At 42.8% G+C, this 27557-nt stretch overlaps 1 pseudogene; it reads right to left on the bottom strand.

Annotated features, from left to right (window-relative positions):
* LOC133628509 (homer protein homolog 1-like) overlaps nucleotides 1-27557 on the bottom strand; it is a 175229-nt pseudogene that overhangs the window by 100485 nt on the left and 47187 nt on the right.

The raw sequence follows: 27557 nt of genomic DNA on the forward strand, positions 1-27557 counted from the left end.
AAAAATTTTAGACAGAATGTGAATCCCATCCTGGGTGTGTATAAGAACATGACATCTTGGTGCAACTATACTTCACCAAAAAGATCCAGGTCTAGTCTTGTGCCTATACAGTTACCAAAGGGAATTTTTCTGATTTGTGTGGACCAAGAATGGCCTGGAATACCCTCGAGATCACAAGGGGGACCGTGCAGTTTGGGAAGACTGACGATCTTGATGCCTATTCACACAATGATTTGGAAACATTGTTGTCCAAAACGATTTGTATGTGCATTTACTAGCGAACGTGATGACCATGTTACCTTTGGTCTCCCTCAGCAATAATAGCAATTAGTATATGTTGTAGACGTTCGGAAGATCTTGGGTTGCAACATGAGAGGTGGAAGGTACAGAAGAGGTGGGCATGGGTGGAGTGAAAGGAGGTGCTTTTGTTAGCAGATAAAAGCACATGGTGTAAACAATTAGTTGGAATAAAGCATCATCCATACTGAGTATGCAGTGATCTTGTCCCCTCAGCGGGGAGTGGGCTGAGTGATCCGAGCGGACGGCCTGGTGATGTTGCCGGTAGCAGCAACATATGGTGACCCCGATATGATCGGCGGAACGCAGGGCATCTGCAGCCATGGCACAGTTGGAACAAGTGATTAAGGTACTTAAGGTGATGGCGTCTGATGTGGGCATGCAGGTTCATTGCATGCCCATGGCCACGTGCATCCTATGGATGCGGAGGCAGGGTGCGGTACAGGTACCCACAAAGTTATTAAGTGTCCAGAATTGGACGGCAATGGAGGAGGAGATGTTTCAGGCTGCCTTAGAGGGGACCAAGGGGATGGATCAGCATCTTAAAGCGTGGGGGGAGGTTAAGAGGACTCTGACTAAGGCAGCAGAGGAGAGACGGTTTTGGTTGTCGGCGCAGGAAGCTCTCCGGGGGGAGGGGCGGAAAGCGCAGGCAGAGGAGAGAGTTTGTAGTGATCAGGAGGCTCAAATGAGCGTGGAAGTGGAGAATCTGGGAGCGCAGACTGGTCCGTCGCTATGTGGGGACGCGGAATGTGATAAACTTGACAGCGAGGAGGAGAGTGAGGGGTGCGTCCCCGGAGCAGAGCCCCCGCGGGAGAGTTGCTTCCCAGTCGAGTTCAGCCCGCCGGGTTACCCCTGGGACGAGTTGCAGAGGATGCGGGCGGGGAATGCCGAGCGGGAAGAGTCGGGTGGAGGTACGGCGCAGGATGATCAGGGGAGAGTGGGTGGTCGGGACCCCGTGTTAGACTAGGCACCATCGGGCACTCGAGGGGAGACAAAGAAAAAGAAAACGCAGGAGAGAGTAATACCGGCTGCGCCGCCGGCGCCGGGGACGGCACGGAGTGAGCCAGACCCGCCCCCCGCCCCTTCCATCCACAGCCGCCGCGGCGCAACTGCTTCCCGCGCCCGTTAAGTTTCTCCGAAGTGCCCCCCCCACCCCGCCCCCTGCGCGCCGACACCACCGGCCCTAGCCCTCATGGACCGCTGGGCTCATCCTTTCCATCCTCAATCCGTTGAAGATGGTGAAGAAGGTTTATAAAAAGTGATTTGTGTTTTGGACTCATTGGTAATGGTAATAGCAAAGTTAACAACTGGGATTTGATCATTTCATGGTTACCAACAATAACAACAGAGCCACAGAAGTTAGAATTATTGGGATCTATAAAGATAGATTTTTCTGTTATGTTTACTTTTATTTGCAATACCAAAAAATTTTAGACAGAATGTGGATCCCATCCTGGGTGTGTATAAGCATCTGCTTTATTAACTCAGCTATGCAAATTAGGATGCTGGCTTAGCAAACAAACTAATCAAACCCCAATAACATTAGAAGGCTTGATTAGTGATGTAAATAGTATTAGACACTCAACCTTGCAAAATAGAGCTGCTATAGATTTTTACTTTTAGCACAAGTGTAATAATTTTGTTTGTCAGCTGTGCTTTTTTTTTTTCAGTGTATAAAAAGAAGCTTACCAGGCATGAGTTACTCAGAAAAAGGGGGAATGGTGGAGGAATTTCTGTGTGAAAGAGGCCACGGCCTGGTAACAGTGAACAACCCATGCTTTGAGAACTAATGTGCAGATTGTCCTTGAGCCGCTCTGTGAGAAAAGAAAAAGAAAGAATGGCTACATGATAACAAGCTCAAGCAAGGAGGAGGCTGAAGCAGTATGTGAAACCCCAAGGGTTATCGCAGAAAGCGCGCCTGGCTTTTAGAGAAAGGACCAATTAGAAGTAATGTAAACATGCTACCTTTGCTGCTGATTATAAAAGTCTGATGCTTGTTAGTAAAATTTGAGTTATGACCTAAAAAAAAAAAAAAAATCAAAGAAAACCAAACAAAAAACCCACCAAAAACTATTTTACTGTGAGGGTGATGGAGCAGTGGAGCAGGCTGCCCAGAGGGGTTGTGGAGTCTCCTTCCTTGGAGGTCATCAGGACTGGGCATGTTCCTATATGACCTGCTCTGGGTGAACCTGCTTCTGCAGGGGGAAGAGGGGGGGGAGGTTGGACTGGGTGATCTCTGGGGGTCCCTTCCAACCCCTAACATTCTAACATGATTCAGTGACTGGTGGGGGCAGATATGAACGGGCTCCCCTAGAAACAAAGGTTGTGAAGGAGCTGCATGGGACTATAAAGACACACGTTTACAGATGCCTCATCAAAGACCAACACAGCGGCAGTGGTGTAGAAACAGGGAGACAGATGGGGGAAAATCTTGCATACTGATGCCACAAAATTGGTGCAATATCTGGAGGACAAGGCTGTCGCCCTTGACTTAGAGGCATGGCATTCAACGCCACTCAATATCATCACCGACTCGAGATTCGTTGCTGAACTAGTTTGACAGTGTGCACAAGCCATTTGTGCCTCTACCAGTATAGCAGACCTCATATTGAATGCCTTACAAACTCGTGCTGCCCCCTGCTCTATTATACACATCAACAGTCACACCAATATTCTGGGGGCTTTCACCGAAGGTAACCAAAAGGTAGACGAAGCAGCAATGCATGTATGGCCTATCTCTGCTCAAAGGGACTTCCCAGCAGCCAGACAGCTACACGCCTTTTTGCATTGTGGAGTGCGGGCTCTACATCATCAGACCAAGACCCCTCTCCAAGTGGCAAAGCAGATAGTTGCTGCTTGCCCTCAATGTGCTTCGGCACTACCATGGGAAGCTGGAGTTAATCCCCGAGGGTTGCTCCCGAATCAGATCTGGCAAATGGATGTCACAATTTATGAGCCCTTTCATCCCAACCATCACCTCCATGTCACCATTGACACCTGCAGTGGCTACATACTAGCTACTCCCATGCATCCAGCCACAGCATGCCATGCGATTAGGCACTGGCTACAATGTATAGCTGTCCTAGGATGTCCTGAACAAATTAAAACTGACAATGGGCCTTTTTACACCTCCCATGTGACACAAGAATTCTGTCAAACCTGGCAGATCAAATTGGTGCACAGTATCCCTCACAATAGCCAGGGACAGGCAATCGTTGAACGCACTCACGCTACTCTAAAAGTACAGCTCAACCGTCTTAGGGAGGGGGAGAGCATGGGACATAGAACTCCCCCCGATAGGCAACATGATATTTTAATGTGCTATCTGTATGTCCTTAACCACTTTGTTCGAGGGTCAGGACCCATACTGGCGCAAGCACAATTTAGGGAGCAAGAGACAGTAGCAGTAGATAAATTATCAGCAGTCAAATTGTGGCAAATCGACACTGGGGAATGGGAGTCAGGGTGGAAGCTTAGATGCCTGGGCCGAGGGTATGCTTGTGTAGAAAAGGAGGGAACCCAGCAGTGGGTCCCGGTGAAATGAATACGATCAGAGATATGAGTCTAATGGTCTACTGAGTCTCTTTTGCAGATTGATGTGTTCTTCGGAGTGCTCGCTTGTGACACAGATCCAGCTGGAGTCACTCAACTATTGGCGAGATTGGGAAGTGAAGTGGAACACGACCAGCACCTGTTTATATCTTCCCGCAATTGTCTCAGCTAGCATGTGTGCTGGGCAGACACATTATGTATCAGCCCGTGCCACAGGACACTGGAGTCATCGAGCATAGGGAGGGGGAGATGTTCTAGGCGTCCGGAAGATCTCAGGTTGTAACGTGAGAGGTGGAGGGTACAGAAGAGGTGGGCACAGGGTGGAGTGAAAGGAGGTGCTTGTGTTAGCAGATAAAAGCACATGGTGTAAACAATTAGTTGGAATAAAGCATCATCCATACTGAGTATGTAGTGATCTTGTCCACTCAGCGGGAGTGGGCTGAGTGATCCGTGTGGGCGGCCTGGTGATGTTGTCGGTAGCGTCAACAGGCTCATAACCCTATAATATCATTATTTCTCAAGCAGTTGAGTAGAGTCACACTGTTTGTGAAATGCATTAGGACTTTCCAGATAAGGATAAATTGAAGCAACTAGATTTTTTCTCTGTTATGCTCATGGTATATGAATACAACTGTAGACATATACTGGAGAATGTTAATTTCAATAATTACTATTATTTACTGAAATAATTAAAAAATAAAGATTTAATAACAAAACTCCGGTGCCTTAAATAATGCTTTTTTCAGCTTTTGTGTATAAATGGTCGGAAAATAAATATTGAAGTAGTTTACACTTACTCTGCTGAAATAACACAGCCTCCAACTACGTACACTAAACCATGCAAAGCAGAGGGAAGAATGCTTGCAGAAGAGGACATATCTGGCTAGAGAGGATGTATTACAACAAAATGAAATAGAATTTTTTTTGGCATGTGCAGATGAAAAATGACAAGTAGTAAGATGCAGAGTAAAGCAGGAACTCCACACCTCTCATTTTGACCTTGCTAACTCCTTTCAGACCCTTCCAGTTCATACAGACATGAAAATCTCTTCCCTAGATCACTGTCTTGACAATAATCCACTTCAAACCTTTATCCCTCTCCTCTGCTGCAGAAGTGTCTGGACTTGACTAAGCTTGCCAACCCTCTTGGTAGCAATGCAGTTCCCACCTCACCAGCCGTCCTCATGCAATGCTGTGGCATGTTGTCCTTCCTATGAAGCTCCAACCTTTGCCCCATGGCTGTCTGGGCTCCTCCCAGGTGGCCCCACACGTGTTCCAGCCTTATACTGTGGACCACTCCTTTTGGACCTTCACAGGATAGGTATGTACTATCACACCAGAGCAGAATATATATTTCCTAATCGTGTAGGAAATTAACTTGTTATGCTAGTGTTATTTCAGTGAAGCATGGCCAGCCTCAGCAACTCTCATGTCCCCTATAGCTGAACTCATGGGAAGGAAGACCATACCATCTTTTCTTTTGAAAAGCACCTAGCGATTGATAAACAGCTCCAGAAGTAAAAGCAAATATGTAAAAAGCATTGCCATGCATAAAACAACACTCCTATGCCCTTCCAGCATTATCCTTTGTACTCAGAAGCACTGGCTAAACTTTAACTTTGCTGAAACGCAGGGATGTGGAAGAGGCTCACTTATCAGCAGGAGTTACCAGGGCACGCAGGGAAAGGGTTCAGTGTGGCAACTCCTCTCCATCACACATGGAGTGTCACCAATACACAGCAGCGTCAAAAGGGCAGGAAACAAGGAGGAGCACAATCCCTTTCTGTACCCCTAACACATGAAAAGCCCAAGGAGTCTCCAATGATCGAAGTGTAAGGTTTTGTTTATTTTTTATTTTTTTAAATCAGGGGCAAACAGACTTCCTGCAGGGAGCACCCTTCCAGCCAGCTCAAGCAGCAAGCTATGTCTACCCAGTTGCCAATTCAATATTATGGAATGCCCGTAGAAAAACATGCCAATTTAACCAGCACTACCACAATCCTGGAGGCTTCACTTTCCATTTCTTTTGTCCATGATTTGCATAGTGCCATTTTAGAGAGCCTCCATTACAGCTAACAATTAAATCCAATCAAAGCAGCTGATTTCCAGTCTAAGTTCTGTCATCAAAAAACATAATAGTGCCTTGGAAATAACTGTAATCTTTTGGAATATACATCTTTTACAATGGTAATTTCCCTCTGATTGGGACAGTGTTCCTTGACACTCATACACCCACAAAAGGATTCTTTTCTTTCTATATGAAAAAAAAACCAATCAAAAAGCACCTGAAAGCATTTTCTATCTGGGCTGAATAATAATATAAATGCTCTTACTTAAGCTTTTTAGTATTAAAAAATTAAAGTAACCTATATGAATCTTTATTTATTTATAATTACTTATTCATAATATTTATTTATAATAAAAACCTCAGCTAATCCAAAATTCTATCAATTTCAAAGGATTTAAGAACTTTATATTTTCTTCAGTAATAGCTCACTAACAAACTTGAAGTTACTATTAGCAAGACAAAGGATTCTCATAAGAATCATCATGAGAAGTGACCCTCAAAATGCAGAGTTATTGATGGAGGACCAATTCTAGATAGTGTTATTTAACAGGACAATCTACTAAAGCCAGACACTCACACGACATACATGAAGTAGACAGAAAAATACAAAATGTAAAAATTTTGTAACCTCTGTTCTACACCAACAAAAATTTCAACTGGGTAGTTTGAAAAAGTATCTTCAGTCATGGTCAATGCACAGCAAAGTGTAATTATTATGTCGGCATAGAAGAAAGCATATTTACATATGCAAAGTGAGAGGGAAGATCTTGCAGCTGTCCTTTTTTTAAAAAAAAAAAAACACAAACACCACTACTCCTTTGTGGAATTTATCACAACTTCACAAAAATATTTATAGAGAATTCTAACACACAAACAGCGATTCGTTGCAGAACACTTATGTGCAATATTTGTAATACTCTTTCAACATGCAGAGCTCTCTTATTGTTGCCACCGGCAACACCACCAGGCCGCCCGCACGGATTACTCAGCTCCCCCCCTCGCTGAGGGGACAAGGATCACCACACACTCAACATGGATGATACTTTATTCCAAACCTTTGTTTACACCATGTGCTTATATCTGCTACCACTAGCACCTCTTCTCACTCCACCCTGTGCCCACCTCTTCTGTACCTTCCACCTCTCACGTTCCAACCCGAGATCTTCCGGACACCTACCATATCTTATAAAGAACTATTTCTTGTAAAACATGTAATAGATGCACTAGTGGCAACTGAAGTATAAAAATAAACACAATTACTAATAAAAAAAGTATACTTTTTTTCTTATTTGAAAATGTAAATTATTTTTCCAGATAAACTCTATTTAAACTGATTCAGACCATGTTGAAAAAAAAAATCTAGTATTTCTAGCTTTTCTCTAGGCTTATTAAATATTTAAAGTTAGTCTCTATGGTCTCAGTACATAATATGTTTTGTTCAGTGTCTCATTTATGATAATTTCTAATAAGCAAAATAGACCCATTTTAATTCCTTATTTGTATCATTAAATTAAAAATCCTAGTTTTCTTAAAGAACAGAGTACAGTATTCCTAGTGCAATGAATTATAACTGTTTGAAGTAGAAATACACTTCTCTCATATTTAAAAAAAAGTGGAAAAAAGTATTTTCAACTATTAGTGAACTGTTCAATTAAATGCTGCTTTAAATTTTATAATCTGAAAGCATCGGAAGAATCCCTTTTCTTCCAACTCATCAGTGAAAGGCTGACATCCAATCCTATCAGTCATTTAAAGAAAATGTGTGCAAAAATAATTTAATTGGAATATTCTATGAAGCAATTTACTAAGATTTAAAACACTGAAATAATGCTTCCTGTTAAATGGACACCTGCATCACTAACCAGTGTCCAAGGGCTCGCATTCAGCTAATAAAATAATTCAGCTATAAAATAATGTCCCCTAAAATCTTATTCAAAGAGATTTCCTCCTGGTTTTTATGAAAACAAAGATTATACTGCACATCTGAAAGCCAAGTTTTAATATTTTCTTTTTAAATCACGTAATTTAATTCTTAACTTTGCTAAGTGGAAGCCACAACATGGGAGAAGGTCCCTTTAACAAGGAAGGAGATAAATATCACTTAATCAGGATGTAGGAATGAAATCTGTACCTATGGATAAATGGCAATGCGTTCTGGGTTGGTTTAGCCCTTGGTTCTGAGTTCTGCAGCACTTCTGGCATCACTGTCTTGTCATCTGTCCCACTAATACTTTCTGATGTTAAAGGAGACTGAATATCCCCTCCAGCTGATTCCTTAAGTAAAATAAACAAATGACACATTAGAATTACCAACTGACCTGCTCAGGAAGGCTATATGTATACAATCACTAAGATTAATTCTTAAATGAGATCCAGTATTAATGTGAGGCTCAAAGAATTCCAGTATTCCTCATGCTCATATTTCATCATGTGAATTTAATTTAGAAGTGTATTACCATAGGATTCACACTATCTTGCACAAAATATAACTGACCTATGATTTATTTGCAAGTCTCCTGCTTATTACAGGCCTCTCTCTCTTACCTGTTATTATATTCAGCCCTCAGACAGCTACACGAGTGACTATTGACACCCAGGATTCTTATCTCTTACTTTATATTCTAACATGGTAAAACAAACAATTCTGAAATTTATTTCAAAATCTAGCTTTCATTTTGTGTTCAGTGGAAGGGCCATTGGTAGTGCATTCATTTTCACCTATGAGCCATTGGAAAAAAAAAGTTGTTCAGCATCGTCCTTGCAAAACTTTCATAGACACATTAGCCTGGTGTAACTCTTGCTGATGATGATGTTCTCTGGGAAGGAGAATATTCCAGTTATACCCAGGCAGCTATTGCTATGCAATCAATCACCTGAAAAGCTTATTTGGCTGTCTTCCTAGCAGAAGGCACTTGGTACAGTTTTAAACAGTCTTCATCATGCCAACATGTACATTTATGTTTTGGTCTACAAACCCTATTTCTAGTCACTGTAAAGTACTTTCTTTTTAAAAAACAAACACTTTGTGTGGTGCACATCCTATGTTAGAATACTATAGGCTTTTCAGTCACTAAACATGAAAGTGAAAATGTGGTTTATTTTTTTCTTTCCTATTATATACTTCAAGCAATGATTTTTGCAGAAGACAAGTGAGTCATATAAGCTAGGTAGCTCATCTCAATTTTAAAATCTCTTAGTAGACTTAGAGTTTCATGAATACAGTTTAATGGATGTCATGGAGAGGTGTCTCTACAGTAGAGGACTGGTTGTATTACAGTTTTTCCAAAAGCTAAGCACCTCCTAAGGTCACACAACCTTTTAACATCTGCATGGGAAAGAGACAAAACTACAATAATATTGAACTGAAAACCAAGTAGAGTCTCTGGAAGGCCAACAGTTCCTCTTCCCAGCACTTTGAAATCTTCCACAAAGCACTGGTATCACTTAAACAAAAATATTGTTGTTCAATGTTTTCATAGAATCATAGAATTGTTTAGATTGGAAAGACCTTTAAGATCATTGAGTCCAAAGGCAAACCTAACACTGCCAAGTTGTGGTGGTTTGACCCTGGCTGGATGCCAGGTACCCACCATACTGCTCTATCATCCCCCTCGTCAGCAAGCCAGAGAGGGGAGAAAATGTGAGTCTCATGGGTTGAGATAAAAGCAGTTTAATAAGGAAATAGCAAAAGCCACACATGTGAGAAGCAAAGCAAAACAAATAAAGCTGTTACTCTCTACTTCCTGTCAGCAGCAATGTCTGACCACTTCCCAAGAAGCAGGGCTTCAGTATGAGTAATGGTTGCTTTGAAAGGCCAAAATGAATCACAACCCCCCTTCCTGTTCCTCTTCCTGAGTTTATATAGCTGAACTTACATCATATGGTATGGAATATCTCCTTGGTCAGCCTGGATCAGCTGTCCTGGCCATGGCCCCTCCCAAGATCCTGCCCACCCACAGCTACTGGTGAAGTAGGGGAAAGAAATGCTGGAGGGACAGCCCTGATGTTGCATGAGCAGTAGTGTCGTGGTTTGATCCAGCTACCACAGCAGCACCACAACAGTCTCTCACTTGGTGCCCCCATTTACCCTCACCCTCCTTAGGAGGCCCCAGCGAAATGGGAGGAAAAAGATAAGCAAGGTTGTTGTGGATTAAGACAAGGGCAGGGAGAGCTCGCTGCCAATTACAATTCCGGGAAAAACAGACTCCAGTACTCGACTTAGGAAAGTAGGAAAGTTTATTCTACAAGAAACAGAAACAGCAAAAAGGAAGTAGGATGATGAGAAAATTACAATCAGCACTTTAAGATCTCCCTCCCCCATCCCTCCTTTCTTCCCGGGCCCAGCTCACTGCTCTCAATATCTCTACCTCCTCCCCCCTCAACGACTCAGGGGGGAAGGGAATGGGGGATGTGGTCAGTCTCTCACAGAGGGACTCTGCCGCTTCTCTCTCCTCAGATGAGGACAACTCCTGGCATTCTTCCCCTGCTCCAACATGGGGTTACTCCCCCGAGACACAGTCCTTAATGAACTTCTCTGGTGTGGATTCTTCCCAGTAGCTGCGGCTTCTGTAGATACAGGGTCCCTCATATGGGACGCAGTCCTTGGTGAATATCTCTGGCGTGGATTCTTTGCCACAGTTGCAGTTTCTGCAGTTATAGGGTCCCTCCCTTGGGACATGGCCACTTCTGGGCATAAGTTTAATGAGCTTCTTTTGTCATGGATTCCTTCCCATAGTTACAGCTGTGGACATTGGGTCCCTTCCTTGGGACATGGCCTCTTCTGGCCATAGTTTTAAAGAAGAAAATCACTTCCCCTGGCTCGGGGTCTGTAGTGAAGTGATTGGGTCCCTCCCTCGGGACACGATCTCCTCCGACCATAGTCACTGTCCCTGGATTGGGGCCTTTAATGAAGTGAATCTCTGCCCCTGGTCCAGGGTCAGCTTTAGTAAAATGAGTATCTAACGCTAATATGGAGTCTTTAAAGAAGTGAAAATAAATCTCAGCTTCACCAGTCCTCTCCGTAGAATGCAGGGGAGTCTCTGCTCCAGCACACTTCCTCCTATCTTTCCTCACTGACCTTGGAGTCTGCATTGTTGTTTCTGTCACTGTTCCTACTCCTTGCACCACCACCAGCCAGAAGAAAGAAGAAGGGGCAGAAGAAAGAAAGAAGATGGAGGAAGAAACCTCCCCTTCCGGCTTCTTCTTAAAAAAGTGATCGTGGAGGCGTCTAATTGGCTCAGTCCCAGAAGTGGGTCTGGCTCAGAGCTGGGGAGAGTTTCGAGCAACTACTTACAGGACCCCCTTCCCCCTTACCAAAAAAGACTATCTTTTCAAACCATGACAGGTAGTCAATATATTGATGTTCTATAAAGACACATTTTTAGCTACCAACAGAAGGCACAGCACTACAAGGGCTGCTGTGGAAAATCACCACCACTCCAGACCCAATACAACTAGTCCACCAATTAGCCACGTCCTTAAATGCCACGTCTACACTTCTTTGTCATGGTTTGAAACTAGGAAAGTTTATTCTACTACCTACAAGAAACAGAATAGAATAAAAGCAAAAAGGGAATAGGACGATGAGAAAATTGCAACCAACACTTTAAGATCTCTCTGCTCCATCCCTCAAAGGAACCGTGGTGAAGAACCCACACCAGAGATATTCACTAAGGACTGTGTCCCATGTGAGGGACCCTGTATCAGCAGAAGCCACAGCTGCTGGGAAGAAACCACAGCAGAGGAGTTCATTAAGGACTGTGTCCGAGGGAGGGATCCCGTGTCAGAGCAAGGGAAGAATGCAAGGCATTGTCCTCATCTGAGAAGAGAGAAGCGGCAGAGCCCACCTGTGAGAGACTGACCACATCCCCTATTCCCTGCCGCCCTGAGCTGTTGATGGGGAAGGAAGTAGAGATATCGGGAGCAGTGAGCTGGGCCTGGGAAGAAAGGAGGGACAGGGGATGGTCCCTTCCAGCCCTTGAGATTCTGTGATTCTGTGATATTTTATATATTTGAGAAGAAAGTAGTGGTTTTGCTTGGATCAGGTTTTTTTGTAGCCGGGGGCTACAGGGATGACTTCTTTAAACAAAGATTTGCCAGAAGCTTCCCCTGTAGCGCATAGTGTTAGAGCTAGTCAATTCGAAGCTGACCCACGCCTAGAAAATTAGTGATGGAAGTAACGCCTCTGTGAATAACATATATGAGAAGGAGAAGAAGTTGTTGCACAGTTGCAAAACTGCAGCAGCAACAGGGAAGGAGAATGTGAAAACATCTCTGCAGACAACAAGGTCAGTGGAGGAGGGGGAGGAGGGTGCTTAGGGTCTGGAAGAATGACTCCCCTGTGACCTGAGGTGAGGACCATGGTGAAGCAGGTTGTCCCCCTGCAGTACATGGAGGACCACCGGGAAGCAGAGATCCACTCACAGCTTGTGGAGGACCCCACGCTGGAGTAAGTGGATGCCTGAGGGAGGCTGTGACTCTGTGGAAAGTCCACCCTGGAGCAAGTTCCTGGCAGGACCTCGGAGTCTGTGGGGAGAGAGGATCCCACGCCAGAGCAAGTTTGCTGTCAAGACTTGTTATCCTTTGAGGGACTTGCACAGAAGTCTGTCCCTGAAGGACTGTTCTCCCCGTGGATGACCCACATTGGGGCAGGGTATGAGGAGCTGCCCTCATGTGAGGCCCCATGCTGGAGCAGTTCCTGAGGAGCTGCAGCCCATGGGAAGGACCCCTGCTGGAGAAGTTCATGGGGGACTGTGTCCTGTGGGAGGGACCTCAAAGTGTAGCAGTGGGAAGTGTGAGAAGGCCTTCCCCTGAGAAGAAGCAGCAGCAAAGTCCATCTGTAACAAACTGACTGCAACCCCCATTCCCCATCCCCTGTGTCGCTGGGGGGGAAGGAAGGGGAGTTCAAGGAAGAAGGAGGGGTGGGGGGAGGTGTTTTTAAGACAGTTTTATTTCTTATCTCCCTGCTTGTATTGTTTTTTTAATAAATCAAACCTTTTTCTCCCTAAGTTGAGTCTGTTTTGCCTGTGACACTAATTGCTGTGTGATCTCTCCGTCCTTATCTCAACTCATAAGCCATTTGTTGTATTTCTCTCTCTCTCCTGTCCAGTTTAGGATGGGGAGTGATTTTATGACTTGGTGGATACCCGGCTAAACCACCACAAATTAACAGTTCTCCTGTAGTATAAAGGTATTATTATACAATATCTAGGTTTTTGGAGGATATTGAACTTTAAGTCACTCACCAGTCCTGGACTTACACATGGACTGAGTATAAATATTTTTTAATGTGACAAGTAAATGTGAGAGTCGGTTATTTAAGAGTTTTTCAGAGGTCTGCAATGGCTAAAGGAGTCCTGTCCCTACTAAGTATCCAGGATTGGTGATGTCAAGCAGTATAAAAATGACAATTGCCTACAATATACAACCTAAGCATAATAGAGGGGAATTCATCAAAATATGCCTTAAATTTCAAGATCTTATAAACAAAATGTGTGCACTCGCACATGTCTGTAAAGTAAAACAAGCAGACTTCAAAGCACAGATCGAGTCACCTTTTGATGGTGACTAAATACAGAAGAAAAGAAGGAATAGGTGATTCTAAAACCATGACCAAACCAAAATAATTTCAGCTTCTTTATTATTATTATTATTATTATTATTATTATTATTATTTGCCCTGATTTTGACTGGGATAGAGTTAATTTTCTTTCTAGTAGCTGGTACGGGACTATGTTTTGGGTTTATGCTGATGAGAATGTTGACAACACAGGGACATTTTGGTTATTGCTGAACAGTATTTGCAAGCATCAAGGCCATTTCTGTGTCTCACCCTGCCCCACCAGTGAGTGGACTTGGAAGGAGGAGGCCATTGTGTGTAAAAGAAGCTGGGAGGGAACATGGCCAGGACAGATGACTTGAACTAGTCAAAGGGCTATTCCATACCATAGGACCTCATGCATAGTATATAAACTGGAGGGGGGTTAGCCAGGAGGGGTGGATCGCTGCTTAGGCATCGTTCAGTGGGTGGTGAGCAATTGTATTGTACAACACTTGTCTTTTGGGATTTTTTTTCTCTTAATTACTATTATTATACTTTGTTCTTCTTACTATCATTATATTTTAGTTATTATACTTGTTCTTAACCCACAATTTTTAATTTTCTTTTCTGATTCCCCTCCCCATCCTATGGGAGGCATGGGGAGGGGGGATGAGTGAGTGGCTGAACGATGCTTCATTGCCAGCTGGGCTTGAAACACAACAGTATTATACTGTTTTCTTATTAAATATTCCATACACTTCCCTGACATTCCTATTCTTCATAGAGCTCTGTTCAGTACTGACTGGCAACTGCATAAAGTTGCCCACTACTGATTCAGATACTATAACATCTGAAACATTTGTTCCAGTATAGAAATTCACACAATATCCCAGAAAGTCACATTTTTTTACAAGGTTTGGAAGTTATGTACTTCTATAAAGAAAAAGCCAACAGATTATAAAACCATAATGATTTTGCCAAAACCAACTCCATCCTTGCATTCTTTAATAGCATAGGAGAGTCTCAGAATCACAGAAGAAAGAGTTGAATTATTTTATTTTGACTATTTTAACTTACTACACAATTCCAGAAATTGACATCTTAACATCTGAAATGTTCAGGATCACAAGAAATATCTGAAGACAGATTCTTGCTTAGAGAAAAAAACAAGAACTGAGGTTCAGACTCCAGTTGGTTCTAAGACTGATGGGGTGAGGGTACAAACCCCATAACCTGCATTATTTGGTTCTGTACTTGACATTAGTTTAAAAAAACATTAGTTTTTAAAAAAGGAAAAAAATAGAGGGAGTGGGAATACACTTTTTTCAGCTTATTGATTCATTCTGCTCAATGAACTCCAGATCACTGTGTGCTTTCAGTGCATAGGCAAGTCTATAACTGAAAATAGACCATGAATGGCTTGTCACTGAAAGATCACTTGGTTTATGTAATCAGTAAAAACAACTCATTTTTAAAGCAGTACTAAGAGAAAGGTAACACATTTTATGTGTTTTACATGTATATTTTCCAGTTTTAATATGCAATACCTTCCTATCTATTATTAATTTAATGTAGAATGATCTCTGTAAGTCCAAGACAGCAGAGGGATTGACACTTATAGCTAACTGAGCTATTGTTATGGAGCTCACTACTCACTGAAGGAACAAAGAAAGGAGTGCTGCTAAATGAGTGTATACTGTAAAACATAAATGAATATTTATAGGAAAACCAAGGAAGATATAGATCAATAGTTAAAAGGAAACTAAAGATAAATAAGGGTATAATGTGATTGTATGAAACATAAATGAATAGTTGCAGAAAAACTAAAAATAACAATAGTTATTATATTAACCACCTGTTTTATAGTTTGCGAAACATCACATGCATTGCTAAAGGTCGTCTTGCTATGGTAGAGGAATCAGACCATGAAGGGTCATTTGGCAAACACACTGAGGAAGATGAAGAAAGACCACTAGATGAAGTAAACGACCACCTAAGTGAAAATCAAGGATGTTAAATGGACAATGGATGGCAGTAGGGCACTGTGGAAGTGGCAATCTGAAGAAACTAAAATCACTGAAATTATGGCATGATTTGTGACTGTTGGGGAGGGAATATCATAATCGCTTTTGAAATTGTGTAACTTTTGGGGAATAAATATGAGGTTGTTGTTTAACTTTATGCATGTTTGGTGGAGATATCCCCCATGCATCCAGTGCTGCAATAAAGAATATCTGCTTGATAACAACTTTGTTATTATTGAGTACTTATTCCGGAATTCTTACCCAGCTGCATATAACCTCCCACTCTTAGTGAGGAGAGTTAGAAAGCAAGGAGGTTTGGAAGCTCTGGCTTTGAATCAGTTGGCACCCCAGATGGGACTGTCTCTGCTCAGCTACAGGACCATTTGAGAAAAGGACTCTTTTGGGTACCCCCAGGGGTTTTCCTGGAGGGAGTCTTCACCTCAATGAGAGAACACTGGGGGACGCCTCACCACGGGAACAGACATACCCATCAAGGAAAAAGGCATTATTTTCTTTTTTTGTTTTAAGGACTGGTCTGGGGAAACTACTTGTAAGTCACAAAACTGATATCTGCGCAGAAGTAGTGTGCACAGGGTTGCTAGATACTACTGTGCACTCTGGTGGCATGGGGCTTTAAGAAGGCTGATGAAATGTGTTATGCTTTGGTTAATATTCTTTTAAGATGAGAGGACAATAAAGTGGAGACATTCTAAAGAAAAGACCCTTGGGATGTATATTAGGCCACTGGAAGAATTTGCAGAATTCTCCTGTATTTGCAGAAGCTGTAACTATTGATAAGAATCCACGCCAAAGATATTCATTAAGGACTGTGTCCCTTGGGAAGGATCCCATATCAGAGCAGAGGAGGGATGGGAGAGGGAGATCTTAAAGCACTGGTTGTATTTTTCTCAGCATCCTGCTCTGTTTTTGTTTTTTGTTCTGTTTCTTGTAGGTAGTAGAATAAACTTTCCTTCCTTTCCTCCCTAAGTCGAGTAGTGGAGTCTGTTTTGACCAGAACCGTAATTGGCAGTGAGTCCTCTCTACCCTTGTCTCAATCCACAGCATCCTTGATTACCTTTTTTCCTCCCATCTCGCTGGGGTCTCCACCTTCCTAATGAGGGTGGGGGCAGATGCTGGGGAGTGAGCAAGAGACAGTCGTGGTGCTTATTGCTAGCTGGGCAAAATCACAACAAGCATGTAATTGAAAATTGTGTAATGCCACCAGATGCCACACCTGTGGGTCTAACAGAGGAAAGCATGAGGAGGCAGGAGAAGTAAGATATAGGCTACCTCGCACTCCTACTGCTATGAGAACTCATAGCAAAATGGCTCCAGTTATTCAAGCCTCATTGAGGGAAGCAACAAACAAAACTGTTGAAGACCTACATCCAGGAGTGGCAAATCCATATACCTTATTAATCAAATTAAAAGATAACCAAATATGGTTTACTGTATTGGACCTAAAGGGCATCTTTTTCTGCTTAGAACTGGCAGAAGAAAGTAAAAAATTGTTTGCCTTTGAATGGGAGAACCCAGACACTGGCAGAAAAATCCAGTTAACTTAGACAGTGTTACCTCAGGGATTTAAAAATAGTCCCACAATTTTTGGAAAACAATTGGCCTAGGAACTCGAGACTTGGGATCCCCCATCATAAAAGGGGACCTTGCTACAATATTGTTGTGGGTTGGCCCTGCTAGCAAAGAAGCACCATAACAGTCTCTTGCTCGGTGCCCCACATTCACCCCCACCCTCCTTAGGATGGCCGAGGCCCCAGCAAAATGGGAGTAAAAAGATAAGCAAGGTTGTTGTGGATTAAGACAAGGGCAGGGAGGGCTCGCTGCCAATTATGGTTCTGGGCAAAAGAGACTCCAGTACTCGACTTAGTAAAGTAGGAAAGTTTATTCTACAAGAAACAGAATGTAATAGAAGCAAAAAGGGAGTAGGACGATGAGAAAATTACAATCAGCACTTTAAGATCTCCCTCCCTCATCCCTCCTTTCTTCCTGGGCCCAGCTCACTGCTCCCGATATCTCTACCTCCTCCCCCCTCAACGGCTCAGGGGTGCAGGGAATGGGGGATGTGGTCAGTCTCTCACAGATGGTCTCTGCCACTTCTTTCTGCTCAGATGAGGACGACTCCTGGCATTCTTCGCCTGCTCCAACACGGGATCCCTCCCTCGGGACACATTCCTTAACGAACTCCTCTGGTGTGGTTTCTTCCCAGTAGCTGCAGCTTCTGCCAATACAGAGACCCTCACATGGGACACAGTCCTTGGTGAATATCTCTGGCGTGGATTCTTTGTCATGGTTGCAGTTTCTGCAGATAATGGATCCCTCCCTCGGGACACAGCCTCTTCTTGCCATACTTCTAAAGAAGAAAATCACTGCCCCTGGCTCGGGTTCTGTAGTGAAGTGATTGGGTCCCTCCCTTGGCACACGGCCTCCTCCGGCCATAATCACTGTCCCTGGCTCGGGGCCTTTAATGAAGTGAATCACTGCCCCTGGTCCGGGGTCAGCTTTAGCAAAATGAGTCTTTACCGCTAATATGGAGTCTTTAAAGAAATTAAAATAAATCTCAACTCCACCAGTCCTTTCCAAAGAATGCAGGGGAGTCTCTGCTCCAGTACACCTACTCCTCTCATCACTGACCTTGGAGTCCACATGGTTGTTTCTCTCATTCTTTCCACTCCTTGCATCACAACCAGACATAGAAAGAAGAAGAGATGGAAGAAGGAAGAAATAGAAAGAAGAAACAACAAGAAGCCTCCTCTTCCAGCTTCTTCTTAAAAAGTGATTGTGGAGGCATATAATTGTCTCAGCCCCAGAAGTGGGTCTGCCTCAGAGCTGGGGAGAGTTGTGAGCAATTTCTTACAGAAGCCATCTTTACAGCCCCTTCCCCCTTACCAGAAAAGGCTGTCATGTCAAACCCTGACAAATATGTAGATTAATTATTGATTGCTACAAAAACTAGAGAGTATTATATGCAATGGACTATAAATTTACTCAATTATATGGGGGCAAGTGGGTACTGGGTTTCCCAACAGAAGACCCAGCTGATACATTCGCAGGTGACCTACCTCAGATCTCAGGAAGGCAAAGAGAACTTGGAACCACACAGAAAAACGGCTATCTGCTGTATGCCCAGACCCAGAATGGTAAAAGGACACAGGACCTATCTTGGAATGACAGGTTGGTGTCAGTTGTTGATATATAAATATGGACTTTTAGTGAAATCAGTTGCTGAACAGGAACTCATCAAACTTGATATGGACTGAGGAAGCTAAATAAGCTTTTGAACAGCTCAAAAAGGAGCTCATGAGAGCCCTGGCCTTAGGACTCCCTGATGTTTCAAAACCATTTTGATTGTTCTCACATGAGAGGCAGGAAATAGCTTTGGGGGTCCTCATTCATCAATTGGGGCCCTAAAGAAGACCAGTTGCCTACTTCTCCCAACAATTGGATGAAGTAAGCAAAGGTTGGCCTAGGTGTTTGCAAGCAGTCGCGGCCATTGTTTTAAATATTCAGGAGGCTAAAAAATTCACTGTAGGGCAGAAAATGACTGTGTTAGTGTCTCACACTGTTTCTGCTGTCCTAGAGCAAAAAGGAAATAATTGGCTTTCCCACTCTTGATTTTTAAAGTACCAGGTTGTATTGGTGGAACAGGGTGATGTTAACATAGTAACAACTAATGTGAATCCAGTATCTTTTCTCAATGGAGAAACTTCGGAACAAGTGACACATGACTGCCTGGAAACAATAGAAACTATATATTTAATTCAGTCAGATTTAAAGGAAGAACCTCTCAAAGACGCTGAGACATCATGGTACAATGATGGGAGCAGCTTTCTGAAGCAAGGAAACTGCAAAGCAGGATATGTGGTAGCAAATACATGAAAGGTAATTGAAGCTAATGCTTTAACTGCAGGTATCTCAGCACAAAAAGTAGATATAATAGACTTAACAAGGACTTTGGAATTAGCTAAAGGGAGAAAAATCAATATACGGACTGACTCCAAATATGCCTTTGGCATGTTACATGCTCATGGTGCTATTTGGAAAGAACGAGGACTACTTAGCACAAAGTATACAAATAAAACATGCTGAAGAAATCCTACAATTATTGGATGCTGTGAAGTTACCAGAAAAAGTTGCAGTAATGTACTGCAAAGGACATCAAAAAGGTAACACTGATCAAGAAATTGGGAACAAATTAGTAGACTTAGAGGCAAGAAAAGCAGCAGAACAAGCCAACATTAAGGCATTGTCCTTAGTCCCAGACACTAAAGTTTTGAATTTACCATTTGAATCGTCAAATTTTTCTAAGGAAGATAAACGCTTAATTAGTGATTTAAAAGGGAAAGAAAAAAAAATGGGTAGACTATTATGGAAATCAATTGTGGAAGAACATAAGAAAATGCATTGGGGAGCTGATCCTCTCTATAAATATTTGAATGGTAAGATGGTGGGACAAAACTTGTATACAACAATTAAACAAGTCACACAACAGTGCAAAATTTGTCTACGAAATAATCCTTGTACGGCAAACAGAATTAAGATAGGAACAATTGGAAAAGGAAATATTCCAGGACAACAATGGCAAATTGATTATTCTGTATTAACGGATACTTTTTCAGATTGGCCAGAGGCATTCCCTTGTAGAACCAACAAGGCCAGAGAAGTTGTCAAGACGTCGTTGAATGAAATAATACCTCGATTTGGAATATCTGCAGTGATATCATCTGATAGAAGTACACATTTTTGTGCACAAGTAGTGCAGCAAGTTAGTAAGTCATTGAAGATTCAATGACAGTTACATACCCTATATTGGCAACAAGCCAGTGGACAGATAGAAAAGATGAATCACTTAATAAAGCAACAGATAGAAAAAAAATGTCAAGAAACCAATTTATATTGGTATCAGGTACTTCTTTTGGTGTTACTCAGAATTAGAGTTAAGTCAAGGAGGGATTGAGCCCATTCAAAATACTATATGGAAGACTGTCTCAGTAAAAGGGGAAGATTTACATCAAACGGGAGAGGGATTTTTACAGAAATATATGATAGCTTTAGGCAAACAGTTGGATCAAATTAATAAGATAGAAAGATAGAAACTAGGACAAGAGGACTGGACAAACCAGTTCACCTGTTTGAACCAGGAGGTTGGGTATATGTGAAAACTTTTTCAGGTCAGCCTTTGGAAGAGTGTGGAGGAATTTCTATCTAATAGAGGACACGACTTGGTAACAGTGAACAACCCATGCTTTGACACCTGTGAACAGTGAACAATCCATGCTTTGAGAACTAATGTGCGGATTGTCTTTGAGTCGTTCTCGACTGTGAGAAAAGAAGAAGAAAAAATGCCTACATGATAACAAGCTTGAGCAAGGCAGAGGCTGAAGCAGTATGTGAAACCGCAAGGCTTATCGCAGAAAAGCACAGGTGGCTTTTAGAGAAAGGACCAATTAGAAGTAGTGTAAACACACTAGCTTTGCTGCTAATTATAAAAGTCTGATGCTTGTTGATAAAACATCTCCTATTTGTTCACATCAGTCTACTTGTATCAGTGGACATAATAGCGAGCCCCCTATGCCAAAAACAAAGAAAACTGAAAAGAGAACTGAAAAGCTCCTATAAGAGGTATTAGATAAATTAGAATGATTGGAAACTGTTTCTGAATCAAAATCTGCTGCACAGTCTGTTGTTGCCCTTGAGCCATTATCTGTAACAGTCTACTACTGAACGGAGTTTGTCTCAAAAGATGTACTCTTCTGCAAAAGAAATCTTGGAAAATCAGAAACTTGAGAAGTTTGAACCTTCTGCACCCCTGCTCCTGACCCCACCACCCATCATCATAAATCCATCGCGAGTGGGTCAGTGCTGGTCTGGGATTGTACGTGATGCTATTTTAGAAGGCGAGTGGCAAATCACCTCAATGATAGCTTGTCCTGTTACCATTGATACGACACAAAATGCAGCGAGATGGGAGGTACAAGACTGGAAACTGTTACAACAGGCTAGACGAGTGGTTACAGAGTATGATCTTAACTCTGAGCCTGCTTGCCAAATGCTCGGCTGGATTTTTCAAGCTGACCTCAATTGTGCTTTTGACTGTAGAAATCTTGCCAGACTGCTTTTAACTCCCTCTCAATTTATAATGTGGGAACAAGACTGGTGTAGGCATGCAGTAATAGAGGCACAAAGACCCTGAAACATTGGTGATCCACTTTATGCAGTAACTGCTGACATGCTCACATATTCTCTAGTGGGATATTCTCTAGCCTAAATCAACAATTACAGTTTCCAGCTGAAATATACCAGGTACCTGCCCGTTTTGCTCAAGATGCTTTTTATAGTGTCCCAGGAACACGAAAGGAGCCAGCATTTACTAGTGTTAAACAAGGCTTAAGTGAATCATTCTCCCATTTTATTGATCGGCTTGTAGAGGCACTCCAAGCTCAGATTGCTATAAGTAGTGATGAATCTGAAAGAATGTTGCATTTATTAGCCTTTGAAAATGCCAATTCCACTACAAGACATTTGTTGGTAACTTTGCCCCAGGGTGCAACAGTAGATGAGATGTTAGCTTGTGTGGCACGAGCAGAACAATCAAATCAAGCTGCATATGTTGCTGAAGCTGTGAAAAGCGCTGTAGAGACACAAATGCAAGTCCTTGCAGCTGCTTTAAATACATGACCTAAGACAGGACAAAAGAGAAAAGGGAGTAATACTGAGAAATTAGTCTGTTTTCCGTGTGGGCAGACTGGGCATATAAGAAATCAACACCGAGCCACGGTATGGAGTGATCGTTGTCAGTGATACACATGCCGCTTCCATATGTCGTAAATCGGGAAACGGACAAGATGAGTATGTTGCCAGTGGTTATCAAACTGGAATATGAGCCTGTTGTTTCTGTGTTTGTGCGTGTTATGACATTGCCTGGAAATTTACAAATGTTACTTGGTCGTGACGTACTTGATCAGATGAGAGCTATCATTACCACAGACAGACAACATTTTTAGTGTCTGCCACTGCCGAGCAGTTGTCCATACTATCATTAACTTGGCTCTCTGATGAACCTGTTTGGGTAGAGCAGTGGGCGTTAACACAAGAGAAGCTGTAACATGCCAAAGCATTGGTAGCCGAACAACTGACTAATGGGCATATACGTCCCTCAGCCTGTGGAATACACCTATTTTTGTGATTCAAAAAAAATCGGGAAAATGGTGTCTTTTACATGACCTGCGAAAAATCAATGATCAGATGCAAGCCATGGGAGCCAGGTCTCTTTTCCCCTGCTATGTTACCATGAAATTGACACATTTTGATAATTTATTTAAAAGATTGGGTTTTTTATTATTCCATTTCCTAAACAGGATTGTCAGCATTTTGCTTTTACTTTACCTTCTACCAATAAGGCAGAACCTAATCAGTGTTTTGAATGGGTAGTGTTACCCCAAGGAATGAAAAATTCTCCTACTCTGTGTCAACTATATGTGGCATGGGGTCTGGCACCCTCTTTGGTCTGATGTTATCATTTATCATTACATGGATGATATTCTGTTTTGTAAACAAACACAATTTTCAGATGAAGGCGTAACATAACTATAAGGCTCAAGGAAAAGGGACTGACAGTTGCCCCTGAGAAGGTACAACGTACATCTCTGTGGGCTGGAAAATTACTGATTCACTTATACAACCTCATAAAATTGAGCTGGATATCAATTTATCCACCCCCACTGAGTTACAAACATTACTGGGAAACTTGCAGTGGGTTCGCAATATTGTGAGTATTACTAATGCTGATATTGTCCCTCTTTTGTCACTTTTGCATGGAATTGACGCTTCACAGTCTGTTGTTGTACCTTCCTCGCTCCAGTGCATTTTACAACGATTGGCTCATAAGGTGGCTAACAGAGCTGTCAGCCGGCGACTGGCTGACGTGCCTCTTTCTTTACTTCTCTGTAATCATTCCATGCATCCTTTTGCTGTGGTTTGTCAATGGCAAAAAGAAAAAGGGGAAAACAGTACAGGAAAAGGATCTTCCTGTGCCATTGACAAACAGCAAAAGCAAGAGAACATTATCATTCTGGAGTGGGTGTTCCCTGCTGTGAGACCAAAAACTAGTATACAGACCCGAATGGAAGCACTAGCAGAATTGATTCGTAAAGGTCGGCAAAGAATCGTCGATATTGCAGGAACAGAACCCAGTGACATTGGAATTGCGGTAACGACAGAACACCTAGAGTGGTGTTACAGACATTCAGTGGCATTACAAGAAGCTCTATTAGGCTATGTAAAGTGCATACGAAGGGACCTAGCGGCCCCTTGTGGCAAGTTTTAGGACGATGTGAATGGGTCAAACGACCGAAGCTGTCCAATCGACCTGTGGAAGGTTTAACGGTATTTACCGATGCCGGAAAGGCTTCTAAACGAGCCCTCTGTGTGTGGAAAAAGGGTAATCAGGACAATTGGAATCATCACATAATTGAAGGAACAAAAGATGATCCACTACAGACCTTAGAACTAGCAACTGTATGTTGGGCTTTTCAGCAGTGATATGATGTGCCTTCGAATGTGGTATCTGACTCTCTTTATGTTGTAGGTGTGGTTCGCCGCATTGACGATGATTTGTTTATACAGCTTAGGACAGCTGTAAAAGGAAGACAGCACGAGTACTGTGTGATACACATTTGCAGTCATCAGATTCCAGAAGGATTGGGAAAAGGCAATGATGAGGCAGACAGATTAGTAAGCCCTGTGCATATTATGCCTCCTAACAACATTTTCCAACAGGCTCGTAGTGCTCATGAAATGTTTCATCATAAGCAATTTAACCTAACACAGCTGAAGCTGTAAACATTGTCAGAGCCTGCCCACTTTGCAGTCATCATGGCCCAGGTATAGGTCCCTGCATACTCTAGTGATGTTCCTATACTCTTCCGAATCGAGCAGGCCCTTTTTCCACCTTCCATAGATTTCTCTCATTTCCTTGAGTAGATTCAGTAGTTCCTTTTTCATCCATGAAGGTCTCTTGCCTCCTTTTCCTAATTTTCTATTTGTGGGTGATGCCATGAAGAAGCCAGTCAGGACTCAATAGCCGATGTGACTATTAAGCAGGTATTCTTTATTGCAGCGCTGGCGAACACAGGGGATTTCTCCACCAAACGTGCCCACTTCAGCCTTTGGATTTTCAGTTTATATTTACAACAAACATAAATATTCATTACATTTCCAGGAAAGAGCCCACTCATAGTCCCGTCTTGGTCCACCCCAGTTACGCCTCTGTCTTGTTTCTTTCGGTGTCCTCTTGCTTCCTTCAGTGGTCATTAGGGATCGCTGTTGGATTAAGATCCAAACTTTCCTTGTGATGTATCTTTACTCCTGAGTCCTTGGACAGGATGAAAACTGGCCTAAAACATTTGTCATTTCATATTACAGTTTCGTTTATGGCTAGGCAGGCCTTGTAATTATCAGTGTCCAAATGTTCAAGTGTAGAACTAACATAATAGTTTTGCAATAATAATTTGTTTAGATACATAGTAGCCTAGAAACTACCAGTGCTAAGCAATAGTAACTTTGTTTAGGTACATACCAGCCTTGAAATTATCAGAGCGAAGCAATAGTTATGTTACAAGAAATAGCTGTGTCTTTCTAATAGCTCTGCTTGTGGGCTTACAAGACTAGCAATTTCATAAAACTATATGTGTGATTTTTTTAACTAATATTTTAAGTTTTAATAAGCAAGCTTCCATAACCTAAACTTACCTATCTACCTACGAATCATGAGGTCACAATGATTTTTGGCTTGGAGGAAGTGGTGCTTGAAGATTGACCAGCTCTCTTGGGCACTCCTACCACCTACAATCCTATTCCATGAGATTCTTCCAAGCAGGTCTTTGAAGAGTCCAAAGTCAGCTTGCCTGAAGTCCAGGGTCACAATCCTGTTTGCTGCCCTGCTTCTTCCACACAGGATCTTGAACTCCATCATCTCATGGTCACTGCAGCCAATCCTGCCTCCAGCCTTCACATCCCCAACCAGACCTTCTTTATTTGTTAGCACAAGGTCCAGCAGCACACTTCTCCTTGTTGGCTCCTCAACCACCTGTGACAGGAAGTTGGCATCAACACACTGCAGGAACTGTGCATGCTTGGCTGAGTGACTTTGCCATCAAATATCAGGGTGGTTGAAGCCCCCCATGAGGACCCAGGATTGTGATTGTGAGGCAGCTCTCAGTTGTTTGTAGAAGGTCCCATCCACTTCCTCCCCCTGATCAGGTGGCAAGAAAAAAAAATAAAATGACAAACTCAACTGCATTAATCCTACTCAGCTCAGTAACTCCTGCTGTAGTTTTAAAAGTTGCTTCATCCTCCAAAAGAAGGAATTAGTTTTGTCACAGAATCACAGAATGGTAGGGGTTGGAAGGGACCTCTAAAGAACATCTAGTCCAACCCCCCTACTAAAGCAGGTCCATCTAGATCAGATTGCACAGGAACGTGTCCAGGCAGGTTTTGAAAACATCCAGAGGAGACTCCACAACCTTCCTGGGTGCTCTGTCACTCTCACGGTAAAGTACTTCCTTGTGTTTAAGTGGAATTTCTTGTGTTCCAGCTTGTGACTGTTACTCCTTATCCTGTCTCTGGGCACTACAGAAAAAAGACTAGCCCCAGCCTCTCAACATCTGCCCTTTAGATACTTATAAGCTTTCATAAGGTCCCTTCTCAGTCTTCTCTTCGACAGGAAAAGAAACTCCAGATCTCGCAGCCTTTCCTCATGAGAGATGTCCCAGTCCCATAATCATCTTGGTAGCTCTGTGCTGGACTCTCTCGAGAAGTTCCCTGTCTCTCTTGAACTATGGAGCCCAGAACTGGACACAGTACTCCAGATGTCACTTTACTAGGGCAGAGTAGAGGTGGAGTATAATCTCCACCAATTTTCTGGCCACACTTCTTAATGCCCCCCAGGATGCCATTGGCCTTCTTGGCCACAAGGGTAAACTGTTGCCTCATGTTTAGATTATTATCAACCAGGACTCCCAGGTCCCACTCTGCAGAGCTGCTTTCTAGCAGGTTGTGGTGGTTTAGCCCTGACTGGGTGCTAGATGCCCACCAAGTTGTTCTATCACACCCCCCTCTAAACTGGACAGGGGAGAGTGAAATATAACAAGAGGTTTGTGTGTCAACCTAAGGACAGGGAGATTGCTCAGCAATTAGCGGCATGAGCAGAACAGACTCAACTTGGGGAGAAATGGTTTGATTTATTAATGAACAATGAAAACAAAACAGGGAGATAAGAAATCAAATCAAATCAAACCTCCCCCCACTCCTCCTTCTTCCCGGGAGGAAGTGGCACAGGGGAATGGGGGAGGAGGGATTACAGTCAGTTCATTACAGATAGACATTGCCAGTGCTTCTTCTCAGGGGGAGGCCTCCTCACACTTCCCACTGCTACAGTGTGGGGTCTGTCCTGTAAGAAATGTTAATGTTGTTTTTGCAGGAATAGAGCCAAAGACAAAGAATTTCTCCCATTATCTATTTCCTTGTAGTGTTAATCAGATGACTGATGAGTCTTAAATCTTAAGACTGTGGGGGTATGGGTGATAAGATACAAGAATCAGACATCCCCTGAGGGGATTGCAGACGCCTGGGGAAGTTGTAAATCTTGGAGTACCTAATCAATGGGGAAACAAGGGAGGGTCTTTGTGCCTGGGATAGGGAATAAAAACCCGAATATTGTATCTATTGTACCTATTGTAGCTAGTGTGCCTACTAGATAGGCCATCCGCTCTTGCAAGAATACTTAATAAAAGTGCTTCACTGCAGAGTCTGACGTAAGTTTTTCAAGAGAAAACTTGTTTTGTTTCTTACAGATGGGGGCTCGTCTGGGATCCTAAGTCGGCTTCCCCAGGGGACCTCTGTCACTGAAGGGCGGGAAGACGCGTCTCGTTGATTTCAATAGTCTCGTGGATCATCGACAGGGGTTCAAGAGGAGACCGACCGGATCCTGAGACCAAGTTTTGAAGGCAGATCCAGTGAACCACAGGGGGGAAGGATAGGAATAGTAGGTACGATCATATCG

The sequence above is a fragment of the Colius striatus genome, chromosome W, assembly GCF_028858725.1.
Source record: "Colius striatus isolate bColStr4 chromosome W, bColStr4.1.hap1, whole genome shotgun sequence".
NCBI lineage: Eukaryota > Metazoa > Chordata > Aves > Coliiformes > Coliidae > Colius > Colius striatus.